General features: G+C 38.1%; 1 protein-coding gene across 4 annotated transcripts in view; it reads left to right on the top strand.

Annotated features, from left to right (window-relative positions):
• The window catches only part of PTK2 (protein tyrosine kinase 2), a 233,548-nt gene that overhangs the window by 13,916 nt on the left and 206,584 nt on the right, over nt 1-13,048 (top strand). For all 4 annotated transcript variants that reach the window (XM_075085912.1, XM_075085909.1, XM_075085911.1 and 1 more), the window contains exon 2: nt 2,597-2,655. The gene's annotated coding sequence lies outside the window, so the exon portion shown is untranslated. The remainder of the gene's footprint in view (nt 1-2,596; nt 2,656-13,048) is intronic.

Genomic DNA, 13,048 nt, shown 5'->3' with positions numbered 1-13,048 from the left:
CAGCGGTATGCTTGGTGAAGGAGGCAAACTGGAGAGGGAATGGAATGATACTGGAAGACAAAACTTAGTTTCAGAGAGTGTGCGTGGAGGTTTAGATCCACAAGTAAGATGCTCTGTCTTTTAATTGAAAAACAGGATTATGTGTGATTTTTAAGAGGAAAATAAGGTAAGACAGTGTGATAGATAAAATTGAGTGAAAGATAAGGAAACAAAACTGGACCAAATAGGTGACTTAGAGATGGAAAAAGTCTAAAAAGGCATAGTTTACTACCACAAAAAAGTGCTAAACTTAATGTTTAAATAGTGTCAGTTCACTGAAAATCTTTCCCTGGTGAATAAAGGCAGAGAAATTTCAAAAACTATGAGAAATTCCGCCTCCTTTTTTTTTTCCAAGTAGATGTATTTGGGATTTTTTACTTCAAAGAAATAATTCTGTAAGATAACTTTTTTTTTAAATGAGAAGTTGAAATCAAAGCACAGTATTTTGCTTAGCCCAAACCACTTTTTAAGTTTAATGTCCTTTTGACCACTTCCAAAGCTTTCAGCATTTGTCCCAATTAGAATGATGTTTTAAGAAGCATTATGAGTTGTCAAATTTCAGTTGAGCGTAGGAGAGTTCTTGTCACCGCTTGCTTCCGAAGTAATTGATGAATGAATTCAATCAGTAAGTAATCTGTGAGAACAAATCTTGGGAAGGTACGCCTGGAAATGGCCATCAGTGTAAGGGAGATGAAGTGATCCTGTGTTTGGATCGTCTGTGGCTGCATTACTCTCATAATAGCTAATGACCAAAAGAGAGGCCCTTTATCTGTGCTCCAGGGTTGCCGTCCAACATCGAGTCACAGTAGCATGAGTTTGTACACTGAATTTTGCACACATGGGTTGTTCTATTGAAAAATCAGTGGGATAACTTGTGTGGAAAATGCAGTACGCTTGTAAATGTTTGCATTATTGATGCCTAAGCAATTAAAAGAATATTTTTCTAGTATTTGTTTGGTGCATTTTTGATGTTGCGTGTAAGTCCCCTGGTATAACACATGCAATTATTTTAACAAATGCATCAAGGGTGCTATTGACTTAACTTCACAGAGTGGGGAAAAGTCATTACCGTCAGCCTTGGAAATTAAACATAGCTTTTTGCCATATCAGAAAATATCTTTAAGTCAGTGAACTGCGCAGGTTTCTCAATCTGAGAAACAGTCTAATGAGCTAGTTCCCTTTTCATAAAGGACTTGTCTTGATGCCGTTCCCATTGTGTTAATCATTGGTGTGTTCACAGATTGTCCCAAATCATTGCTCTGAATATTTTTAGGGATTCAGTAGCCGTGATTCTGGGGAAAGCTGCTGTTTGCCACTCAGTCCAGTGGAGCTAATGGGAGAGCCAGCTGAGTTAACAGGTTCTGTGTTAACTTTAGTATTTTAAGGCAGTGCCATTCCTCTTACCTGCCACCATAAAAGCAGTTCAAGTTCTCAGTGATGTTTTTCCCAATGGTATGGATGGGTGTTTCAGGTACATCTGTGGCTTGTTTCTGCAGTTTACACGTAGAAATTTAAGTATTTCGGTTTTCTTATTTTTCAGTTTATTATAGCTTAGATGAACACTTAAAGTAGGATTTGAGTGTTCTGTTTTCTATTTAAAAAAAATCTCTGCAGAGTTTCTCTTAACTTTTTTGTGTTACTTTATCTCATCAGATTCTCTTGTGGAAATCTTTTGGTGGCCTTTGTGTGTGGGGAAAAACTTAAGTAGCTAAGGTGAACAAAGGTTCAGAAACAGTTCTTAAGAATGGACTTCTAAGTGCAAGCTCAGGCTTTCTACTGGTACCGCCTTTACATCCGTACTATGTATTTGAGACGGAAAAGAGCAAAACCGACCGCAAAATCAACTCTATAGATTGCTGAGCTCTGGAGTTTTCAGTTAAATCATTTTCTTTAAGGAAAAAAAGCCACAACTCTTTCTGGACAGTGTATTATGTGTGTGTTTTGAGCTGTATCTCTGTGTGTTTGGTAATTCAACTAAAAACTGGCTTGGCTGTCCTGTAATGCACGAACCCTGAGGAAATAAATGCTTTTAACTAGTTCTTCCCACGCACATTTTTTTTTCCCAGGGAAGCACTCTTTCTAATTCTAGATCTGGATGCTGCTAACATTTTGAATCACTCGTCAGGATTTTCAATACTCAATTAATTGTTCTTTCCATTAAATGTATGTTAGCTGTATGAAAGGTTAACATCAGAATTCTTCTTTAACCCTCCTTTACCCTCCTTTCCAAAATATCAAAACTATACAACTTGTGAAATTTTTAGTTTACCTACAGGATTTCTGGCAACTTGCTTTTTAAGGCATCTGTTCTGAGTTCAAATGCAAGCCCCTGGCTTCTACTTCTACAAACTTCTTTTGTGTGTAGTGGTTTTTTTCTTCCTAAGGACTTGCAGCTAAATAATCTGCACTTCTAGGGTATGTACTGCTGCTCATTGCTTTGGAAGGTTATCTTGTCTTCGTTATAAGAATATCAGTTATTTGCTTTTAAGTTTTTGGATATTTGATTACTTTGTTAGGTCAAGCAAACATCCTAATCAATTCTAAATGTTTATTTCAGATTTCATGTTTCATCCTGTATTGAGCACCTGCTGCTGAGAGCTGGAAAGTCTACTTAAGGTATGTGGAGTAGCTAGTGATTTCACTTCCACAAATGATTTCACTTCCACATAGCATTTTATTCTGGGTAAAATGGTTCCTGTTGAAAATTTTTTTTGTTGTTCTTTTTTTGCAATTATTGTTGAAAATCCTGATTTTTAAACAGTAAATGTTAAAACGGAATTTCTTGGGTTGTCTTTTTCCCTGAGTCTCCTAGAATTGGCCTTTCTCTGACATCCTATTTATGGCCCTTCCATTCAGCCTGAGGGGTACAGAGGTGAGTCGGCCTCTGCAGCAAGTAATTTCTTGTGCATAGGAGGAATTTGAAAGGTCTTTTCTCACCGACCAAAAATACTTATCTGGAAATTGTCTGAACCAGACCTAGGTGCTGGCTTTGGAGCGAAATATTAATGATTCTCAATTTTCACATTCTGCTTTTCTGTAGTATGTAAAAATTGCCTTAAGCGAAATCTTTACTGTAGGGGCTCAAAAGTAGTTTTGCTATAAAAGCAGGAGGAGAGAAGTTGGGTAACCACCATATTCTTTGTATTACAGGAATCTATTTCTGGTCTCCTATTTTTTTGATTTCTTGTGAGCCCCCAGGGTTAGTGGTTATGTTTGCAAACTTCAGTTTTATTTCTCAGTACACTTAGTATTTCTGACTTCTGCTTTTATTGCTGCTGACATATATGGATGTTTGGAATACTCTCACATCAAGTGTGGCTAGGATTACTTGTTGGATCCTTTTTTTTCTGGTTTGGTGATGGGTTTTTCTTCCTCTTTCTTTCTACAGCCTTCTATGTGACTGGTGGTTTGAGAGCCTGTATTAGGTTATTTTTTTCTATTTCTAAGGCTCTGGCAGGTAACAAAATCATCTTTTGCTACTTCAAGAGCACTTTTGCATCTAACTTGCTAATGTAGAAAGCCTTATTTAAAACTTCCATATCACCACCTGTTTTAGATTACGTTCATGTTCTCCTCGCCTGGGCTGTGTAATGCACTTCAGAATAAAGGAGATGTGCCTGCTAGCATTTCACGTGCACTAGGCCCCTAATGGGATTTCGGACTGCTGTTGTGCAGTTCGACTTCAGAGTATTGCCTCTCCATGATCTCTCCATATTTTCACCTTTGGAAAGCAGCAGAGGGGCATTTAGTGTCTCCTGACTATCTAAATTTGCAGAGGTAGATGTCTTTATTCTTCATTAGCTTTTTTGCTTAACTTCTTACTCATGAGCGGTCTGAATGTTACTCAGTTTTCAAGTTGAGAGTGACTAATTGCATCTCCTCTCTGATTTCTCCCTTCCCTTTTCTGGTATGGGGTGATGTTTGTTTGTATTGTGCAATTCAGTTTTTTTTTAAAGGAATTCCATCTGCTTTCACTACTTCAAAGAGTAAGTTGAATGGTTTAAAAAATAGTAGTCTTCATTTTGTCACCTAAACTGGAAAAACCCCAAAGTACTTCAATTTGAATGAATGAAAACCACCTGAATTATAATTCAGATGGAAACCCAGACATTTTAAAAATATTTTCTGAACATGGAAAATGAGTAGTGTGGGAAATCTAGAAAACAAGGCAGAGGGCGGGGCCAAAACAGCCCCCCCCTTCAGTTTATCGTATGTAAAGGCCTACAAATTAGACCTGTGATTTCAGGTTTTTTTATGCTTCCTTTAATTTTGTTTGACCTTTTAAACGGAACAGCTATGATTGTCATGATGTCATAGGCAAGGAAAGCACACTTGCATGTTTTTTGAACTGAAGCCATTTGTTTTTTGGAATACATGGTTTGTGAAAGGTTGAGCTGAGTCATATCCTGGTAGAACTGTGACAACTAAGTATTTATTAGTCTGTTAGGTAAATATGTTGCAGTACCTTCCTAGATAAGACTTTATAGACAACCAGCCCTGTGAATAACAAGGCTGTGAAATATGATGGCAAGTAAGAAGAAACAGCAAAAGATCTTAAATGTAAATTGCAAGTACTTCTGACTTGTCAGGTGTATATTGAAGTATGTGTGTTTTCTGGCTAGGGATTTGGTAGGAGGGAGAGAAGTGCTACGTACTCTCTGAAACAGGTATTATATATGCAAATACCGAAATGACAGTTCCAGTGGAAAGGATAGAGAAATGTACTGAATCTCTTGCTTACCCAGCTGCTTTATAAACTTATTTGTAAGTCTTGTATTCATATTGCAAAAATTTAAGCTCTTATGTGTATCCCGATAGTCTTTTCTTTATGTGATCACATACTTTGTTCCACAGAACCACTATTTTTTTGGTACCAAAAAATACACTTGTCCATTCACTGTACTCTTCAAGCCCTTCTCTTACAGAATGGATTTTTCGTGTTAAGTTTGCCCTGGTAGTGCTGGCTTTGCCCGTTCATCTTACAGGATTATTAATATATGTGTTGGCTGGAGTTGCAGAATTTAGGATCAAAGGTTTCAGTTGTAAGTCCCAGCTCAGACATGCCACTTTTCTGTTGTACACTTAAAATTTGCACTCAAAGCAGATCTCTCGCTGATTTGGATAGCACCTGAAAGTACTTAGCAGTTCTGTATTTAACCCCCCAGATATCAAGGCATGTGTCCATGAAAGAGAACAGCATGGTGATTGCAGAAAGCTTGACTAAATGACTCTGCTAACATCATCCAGAAACCCTGAATGCATAGATGATGCTTAATTGCTTCAGCTCATAAAGCATTCTTTGTCTTCTTCCTGATGCTAATTATTTACTCTGATTATTTATTAGCGAATGCAGAAGATGTGTATCAGTAGGCAGGGATTATGAGTAACAGTTCTGTTTAACTTTAATTCGGACTTATTCCTTAGGCCAGTCTTTATGCACTGAATTGGTGCAGGGATTCTTGAGGTAAAATTACATGTAATTGTATGGATATTTATTGTGTTTTCAAAGATGTCGGACAGCCGTTGACAGTAGGTGGTGCTAGCACTTCCACCTAGGAAGCAGCTTCCAAAAGATGTTCTTCTGATTGTGTCCCTAGTGCAAGTGACATCAGACGCTTTCCAACTTTACAGCTTTACTTCAGTTGAAATTAAACTAGTATTTGATGAGCAACCCGCTTGTATCCAGCATAGCACTCATTGATCTGCCATACTGTTTTTAAATAATGTTCCTTTTTATCCCTTACAGTAAGAAATGCTTGCTTAATTAAGTCTTTAAAGATCCATGATTTCTGTATATTTTGGATGTTATGCTTGTAATCTTGTTTTAATACATTCAGGGCTCTTTCCTTCTTGATACAAAATCTGTTTGCACTTAAAACTGTAAAGAATAACCACTGTGTTCCCAAGTGTCAAGATAATTAAGGTATATGGCTGCTTGCCAGCAACACCTATGTGCTTATAGCTCCTCCTGGCTTCTGGAAGTGGAATTTTGCTGGGTTTGCTCTCTGATTTATTATTCTGGACTTTTGGGGCATTGGAGAAAGATTTACTTTTCCAGCAAGGTTATGGTAAACTTCAACTTCTAACAGGCAGGCTGGGCTCATGAGTCCGTGCAAGTTCACCAGCAGTTCAGTCCAGAGCACGCTCTTCTCTCTGGCTGGGTTCTTGCCTGGAAGGGCTCTGTGCTGTGTCTGTGTTGGCAGGCATCACAAGAGTTTTAAAAGCAACAAACTTGAATGTAATGAACACAAGCCCTGCTATGTGGTGCCTAATGCCTTCCTGAACTCTGTCCTGGCCTTTGCTCAGCATAGTTGTTCCTCAGCCTGACCCCAGAGCAACTCTTGTCTTCTACATAGAAGTAACTGGGTTGGGGGAGAGAAACTTTAGTGCTTGTGAAATTCTCCTTAGTTGTCTCATCCCTCAGTTGAGTTTAATAAAACTGTTTGGAATATCTTGGAATATGTTACCAAGGTAGAATGAAGTAGGGTTTTAGACTTCCCTTCGGAGGTGCCAGAGGTCATCTGTACACCAAACCAACAATTTGTTTTGGTTGCTAGCCCTTCTGGTAGATGTGAATAGGGAAATACAAAACAGAAAACAAAGTTTGACTCTGTAAATAGTACTCCTTTTGTAATAAAAATCCTTGGATGGATCTGCAGTCATGCATTCTGATAATGCTAGGCGTAGCCATGTAATGCTGCTGCTACCTTCCAGACTGTTTAAATCGCAGATTTCTGAACGATTGACTTCGGTTACGCATCCATGAAGCTTTTTCTGGTGCATCAGGGCATTAGCCTCTACATTGCAGCATTGTTTCAGCTTGGAAGTGTTAAGACCTTTTCACAGAATACATTCTCCTTGTCTTGGGGCAACTAATTTTTTTTTCTTCATCCCAGCCCTGCAACCACATACCTGTTCAAATCGGTGCAACCAAGTTGACATGTTCAAATCAGTAGAAGTAGTTCTTGTGTCTGAAGCCAAGCGTGCCTATTCGTGTGTTTTAGCTATTATGGTCATAGGCTCTTCTATATAGCTGTAATAAAGGTGGATGCAACCCATTTTATTGGTCTAAAAAGCACAACAAATTCTGCCTTGCTGTGGCTGTTCTGTTCCATCCCACTAGTGTGTATTTATCACTTCTCTAAAAATAGACTTTGAGCTCTTGGGAATGCAGGGTTATATTTGCAGTGAAGTTTGCTGTAAGCTCTGTTTCTGTGAGAACACTTGACTTGCTCGCTGGTAATATATAATCATACTTTGATCCTGTATTTTGGTTAATGGGTTAAGATCTGTACTGCCTGTTATTCGCTGCAGGAAATACACAAGATAGTTTAATGCTGGCCTAGGAAGGTCTCTAAAAGCACCAGGTTATTTTGAATCATTCACCAAGAGTACACAAAGAATACCAAGAATTACACAAAATAATCAATGATAATGTGCATCTCACTGACACTTTTTTAACTTTCCACTATGCCCAAATCTCAGGCGCTTGGTGGATCAACTCTGCATTGGTCTTGCACTTAAAGTGTGTTACCTTCCTGCTTTTTTAAAAGAACACTTGAAGAATTTTCTGAGTGTGTCAAAAAGACAAATTTAAACCAGACCATAATCTTTTCAAGGCTTGAAAAGTTCAATTTGTACCTTGAGTTAGGCTTGCCAGGCTTCCTGTTATCCTTTGCGATAGTGTTTGTTATTGGTGTAGCATCTTGAGTTGTAATTGTAGACCAGGTGGTAATGAGTGTCCTTAAAGGGAATATTAATGGTTACAAACGTACTGACAAGTCATAAAATACTGTGGAAAAAATATTGGCCAGCTTGACAGGCAGCAGTACCAGCAAGTGACAACCCAGTGGTTGCCAAGGTTGGTTTATGTGTGCTGTAGTAAAGGAAAGATCTGAGTTATTTCCTGGCAGACGTTCACGGAGAACTTCCTCTGAAGAGAAGCAGTCTCAAGTGCACTTCCTGAAATGTGTTTTAATTAGCTGCACCTGAGATGCAGGAATTTCACTCCTCAGGACTTATAAATACTGTGCTGTGCTCAAAAGAGGACCTAATATTCTAGCTTAACCCTGATCAGCATTGTATAAAGTGAAAAGATTACTAGTCTCCCTTATGTTGGCACCCCTTGTTCACGAGTCCAACGTTAATATTAAGTTTTTATTTATTTTCCCCATCCCTCAGCAGTCTGCGTAGTTCTTGTTCACTTTTGATTCACAGATTTTCGATGGTGTTATTATCTTGCTAGTAATCTCATTTTGTATATGTGTGATTGGTTATTCTTACCTAGTTGTAAAGCTGGGTAAAGAAAATCATATTAGAAGCATCTGATGTGATATTTTTTGCTTCTTATGTGTTTGTAAGACACATCGCTGGTTGTATGTGAACAGCCAGTATAAACGTCTTCAAATTGGCTGGACTCCTGTATGTCTAAATGCTTGTGGATAATCTGGTTTGCTTAGCCTCTTATTTCTTTGGGACCTTGAGTTGCCTAAGTGTTCCTAATGCATCATAGTTGTTTCGGTGCCAACATCTTTTGAAACTATTAAGTTTTGGGACTAATGCTGTGTTTTCATGTGCTTGAATTTCATTAAATCCATTAACAGTAGCAGGAATCAGCAGAAATAGTGGATTATTTTTTTATTATATTGTAACTGTTCACACATACTGCTATCTTGAGTATAGAGTAGATGGCTATCAGAAGTGATGTGATTCCTTTTGTTTCTTTCTTACTGGTAGCTATGGATCAGTACTTTTTTTCTGTGGCAAGAAGTAAAACAGGCAACTTGAATTCCCGGGGTAAGATTCTGGACAAAGGCAGCTTGGACAGTGTTTTCTTACTACGGAGGATGAAGAGGACGTGAGAAGGCAATGAGAGTCTATAACTGCACCCATAAATGAATGCATTAAATGAGATATAATGGTCTGTACCAAGAGGGAGCCTTGATCGCTTAGCAGAAGTTATTAATAGTTGTTCAGGAACCGCTGAAATACTGCCCTTTAACAACATGTGGAAGGTATATTGTAATGCAGTCCGCTCCCAGCTGTATTGTGGAAGGTGCAGTCTTTAAATTGCTAACCAAGACTCCCATTAAAAAAAAAGTCATTTCTTATTTTAGTGAAATAGTATTTAGAATCTGGAATGGAAAACGGCACTCAAAGTCAGGGTGGTCAACAGCACTCCAAGGTTGGCGTTCTAGGATATACTTGTATGTATTGTTAGCAGGTGGTCGTGTTGTCATTTCCCTCTTCCAGGATCAGTCTACTCGGTTTAACTTTCAGGATAGGATGATAAAAGCTTGGCAGAATCATAGTAGGTGTTAAGGTCCAAAGGAATTGAGGCAGCTGTGGTCATGTAGTACTTCCTTTCAGCCTATTACTTTATTCTAAATGATCTCTAAAAGAATTATGTCCAAAAGAAATGGTAGGCTTTTTATCATAGTAAAATACTCGATGTATTTTAACTTTCTCCTCTTTCTGGAAGTTGTTCTGTGTTGTTTTGCGAGCAGTAATATTGCTGGGAGCCTGAACCCTATTGCATCATACTTATTTTAAGCAGAACAATTCAGGTTGCACTGCTCTGCCTCTAATGTATGCTAACTCTTACAAATCACCTTACATATAAATTTGAGTTGGACTCTTATTATGGTAATTTACTTTAGAAGCCTCTGTATAATAATTTCCATTTTTTAAAAACAGGCAAGCAAACAGGATGTTAACTTGCGCCTCCTTTTTGCATGGTGTTAGGGGCGAAGTATTAATCTTTCTTTGATAGCCTAAAAAGATTCCTGAGCACAGGATATATTTGTATCCAGCCTGAGTCCTTGTGCTTCTAGTTCCATGCTAAATCCTAAACAGTAGTGACCCTAAATTAAGGTGGTCCTTAAACAATGCCCTCTACGTCTTTCTTTAGGGAGGCTTTTTTGGGTGGCTCTTCTTTTTTTTTTTTTTTTTTCTTTTTAATTTTGAGGCCGACTTTCTCCAGGATATCTTGCATAGATGTAGGTAGTCAATGAAGAATAGGACATTTGGTGGTGGTGGTGAAATCTGGGCATCAGTTCGGAGGTTTCCTGTTCATAAGGTTTGAAGAGAAGCCAAGCCAAAGCTACCTGGAAGGCTTGCTTTGGGGTGTGGATAAACATCTGTATGTGGTGTGAACAGGATAAGAGTTAGAGCTCTATACTAAATCCAGAGTCCTAGTGACATAAAAAATACTGAATCCTGATGCTAATGCAAGGAATTAATGTTTTGATGTTGCTTTTGGTAACAAACACTTCGATTTGGAGACATAACATAAATGCAGCTCTCCCCTGGGAAGGAGAAAGAATGACACAAGGAAAACAGTAAGTTACATTGCTTAATATACTGATGAACTCTGTATCCATAGTGATGACAGCAGAAAAGCCTGCATAGAATGCTGCTGCCATTACTGCAATAAAGTTATACAAGAAGTATGACTAATATGGGTCAGAAGATGCTGTTTTAGCTTTTCTAACCAAAACTTCCACTTGAAGGTGTCATCATACAAAGACAGTTTGTGACAGCTGTGTTCAGAGGACAATCACAGATCTGAAAATTAGCTGAAATGCACAAATACAGAGTTAATTGTTCTTTTAGCCTCTAGTACTTTTCTAATGCAAGTTTTGCATCCCCATATTCTTAGTAGGCAAAGTGTGGAAGTATGAAGGTGGAGAGGGAGCGTTGCGATCAATCAGAAGGCTCATCTGATTTTAAGTACAAGGCTACATAATCCCTTCTTCAATCAAGTTCCTCACCTGGTTTGTATTTTGAAAGAAAGTACTTAGTTCAAATGCAAATTTAGGGATTGTAAAATACTTCTGTCAGGAAAAAATAATTTCTGTGGTATTTGGTTGAGTTGGGTGGACTTCAGATTTGTTACTTTAGCATGAAGTTCTTTTTTCCTTTCTGCAAAATAATTTTTCAAGAGAAATGAGTGGGAACCTGCGAGCATTTGAAAAGCAGTTTGTAGGAAGCATCCAAAGTTTGGCCTCATGTTTAAAATTTTTGCTTTCCTAGAAGTTGTCGTTAATTATAGAAGATTATAGAAGCTGAACAAAAGACTCATTGCTTTCGGGGTTGGCACAACTGTTTTTCTCAGCTCTGTTAAGTGGCAGCAATGCAGAATTTCTGCAGATTGGCACACTTCAGTTAATATTGGTTTTCATCTCTGCAGCATCCATGTTTTCTGTATAGCTGCTCTGATGACTGACTGAGGTCACATGCAGGTTCAGGAAATCCTGGTAACTTGTTGCCATTTCTTATTTTTATTTGTCTCTTGTATCGTTAAAATTGCCTAAAATGTGTTTTGAAGCAAGGACATGTCTTGATTTGTCTGCAATATCTCAGATTTCTGAAGAATGCAGAAATCTGAAGGAGGGAAGCAGTTAGGGATGTGAGCAGCCCAGGGACAAGGAAACCTCTCCAAGCCTACTTCATTCCCTGTGGTAGAAGGAGAAATACGTGGAAAAAAACTTGCTTTTGGGTTTTCAGATTATTTAAATAATGACACATATGTGCCATTTGTAGCTTAAATGGGGTGGTTATTATGAAATTGTTGTTAAAAGCAGGGGATATTACAATTATGTTGAAATATTCATAGTATATAGTATGGTATTTATTTCACTTTATGGTTTATAATATATACACTTCGTAGCTAACTTCTGTTACATTTTTAACTCTTACGCGGACTGCAAATTAAATATTGATTTGTGCATTGCTGGTTTTTTAAGCTTCAAGGCAATTCTGAGTTGTGGTTAATTGATCTCCAACTCCATGCTTTAACACACAGTGGTGGTTCTGAAAGCAAGGCATCTGAATTGCAAATTACTGTATGTTTTATGCATGCAGTTCACATATTTAACCAATTTCACGAACTTGAGAGTAGCCTCTTTTGCTATGCAAGTAACTCTCTGAAATGCTTGTACGTTTGAAGGGAAAATAAGGAATAGAACAAAATAGGAAAGAAGATACTGCTAACAAGTTTTCTAATGTGAAAGTAATGTTATTTGCATGTGAAACATTGGAAAATTCCACACCCTTATCATTCACACTGTCCGACGTGTGGCATTCAATTTCCCCAAAACCCAAACATCAGACCTCAGTTTTCTGGAGCTTTCGGTCACAAACACCAGTATTTAACCAGTAATCAGGGCTGTAATCCAGTCCATGAATGCTGCCAACATAGGCTTCTGCTAGCTTATTCTCACGATTTATACATGTGAATTAAATAATTTCCATCATCTTTCATGATTTTCTTGAATGAGAGGATTTTTCCCTAAAAATAAATTTTCGTTGCTGTTGTATGAGGCCATACGAGTTATTTTTAATATTTTATGCTTCTTAAAAGCATTTGGATGCATGTTCGTTTAGTTCTTAATGAATGTTACAATTGATTGCCTTTCATTTGAATAATGTACATACGTTTAAAGGGTGTTGGGGCGGAGGTCCACCAGGTCCTTAGTCTTGGTCATAATTTAAAAGCCCATCAGGAATTCTGTTTCATAGAAGGCAGCTGTTGAGTTCAGGAGTTGAAAAGAGCTGCTTAGTGCCTAGAAGACTTGTCTATGGATGAAGATGAGCTGATAAAAGTTAACATAACACAGTGAGATTGTCTTAACTCTTCAGCAGGTAGAGTGAGGGTTCCTTGTTTGTTCGTTTGTCTTTGAGATGTCATTGAAAAAGCTGATGACAGGAGGGAGAGCCATGTTGGCCGTAGGTCATCAGATGTAGTAGGTTGGCTCCATCAACTAGCAGTTTATAAGATGACAAGGTGTGTATTAATGGTCTGCACAGAAGGGAGCACAGGTCACTGGAACAATTTTGTGCCAAAACTACTGTATTGATTTATCCCAACTGCAAAAGCAACATATTTGCATTTTGAATGGCCTTAAGTTTAGGGTTTGGGATGGAGGCTGAGGAGACGATGGGGAGTGAAGTTCTGTGGAGACTAAATCTTGGAAGTCTAAACAGAGGTAAGATCTGTAGTTTCTCA

The sequence above is a fragment of the Phalacrocorax aristotelis genome, chromosome 2, assembly GCF_949628215.1.
Source record: "Phalacrocorax aristotelis chromosome 2, bGulAri2.1, whole genome shotgun sequence".
Classification (NCBI taxonomy): domain Eukaryota; kingdom Metazoa; phylum Chordata; class Aves; order Suliformes; family Phalacrocoracidae; genus Phalacrocorax; species Phalacrocorax aristotelis.
This window is presented reverse-complemented; position numbering and strand designations above follow the sequence as displayed.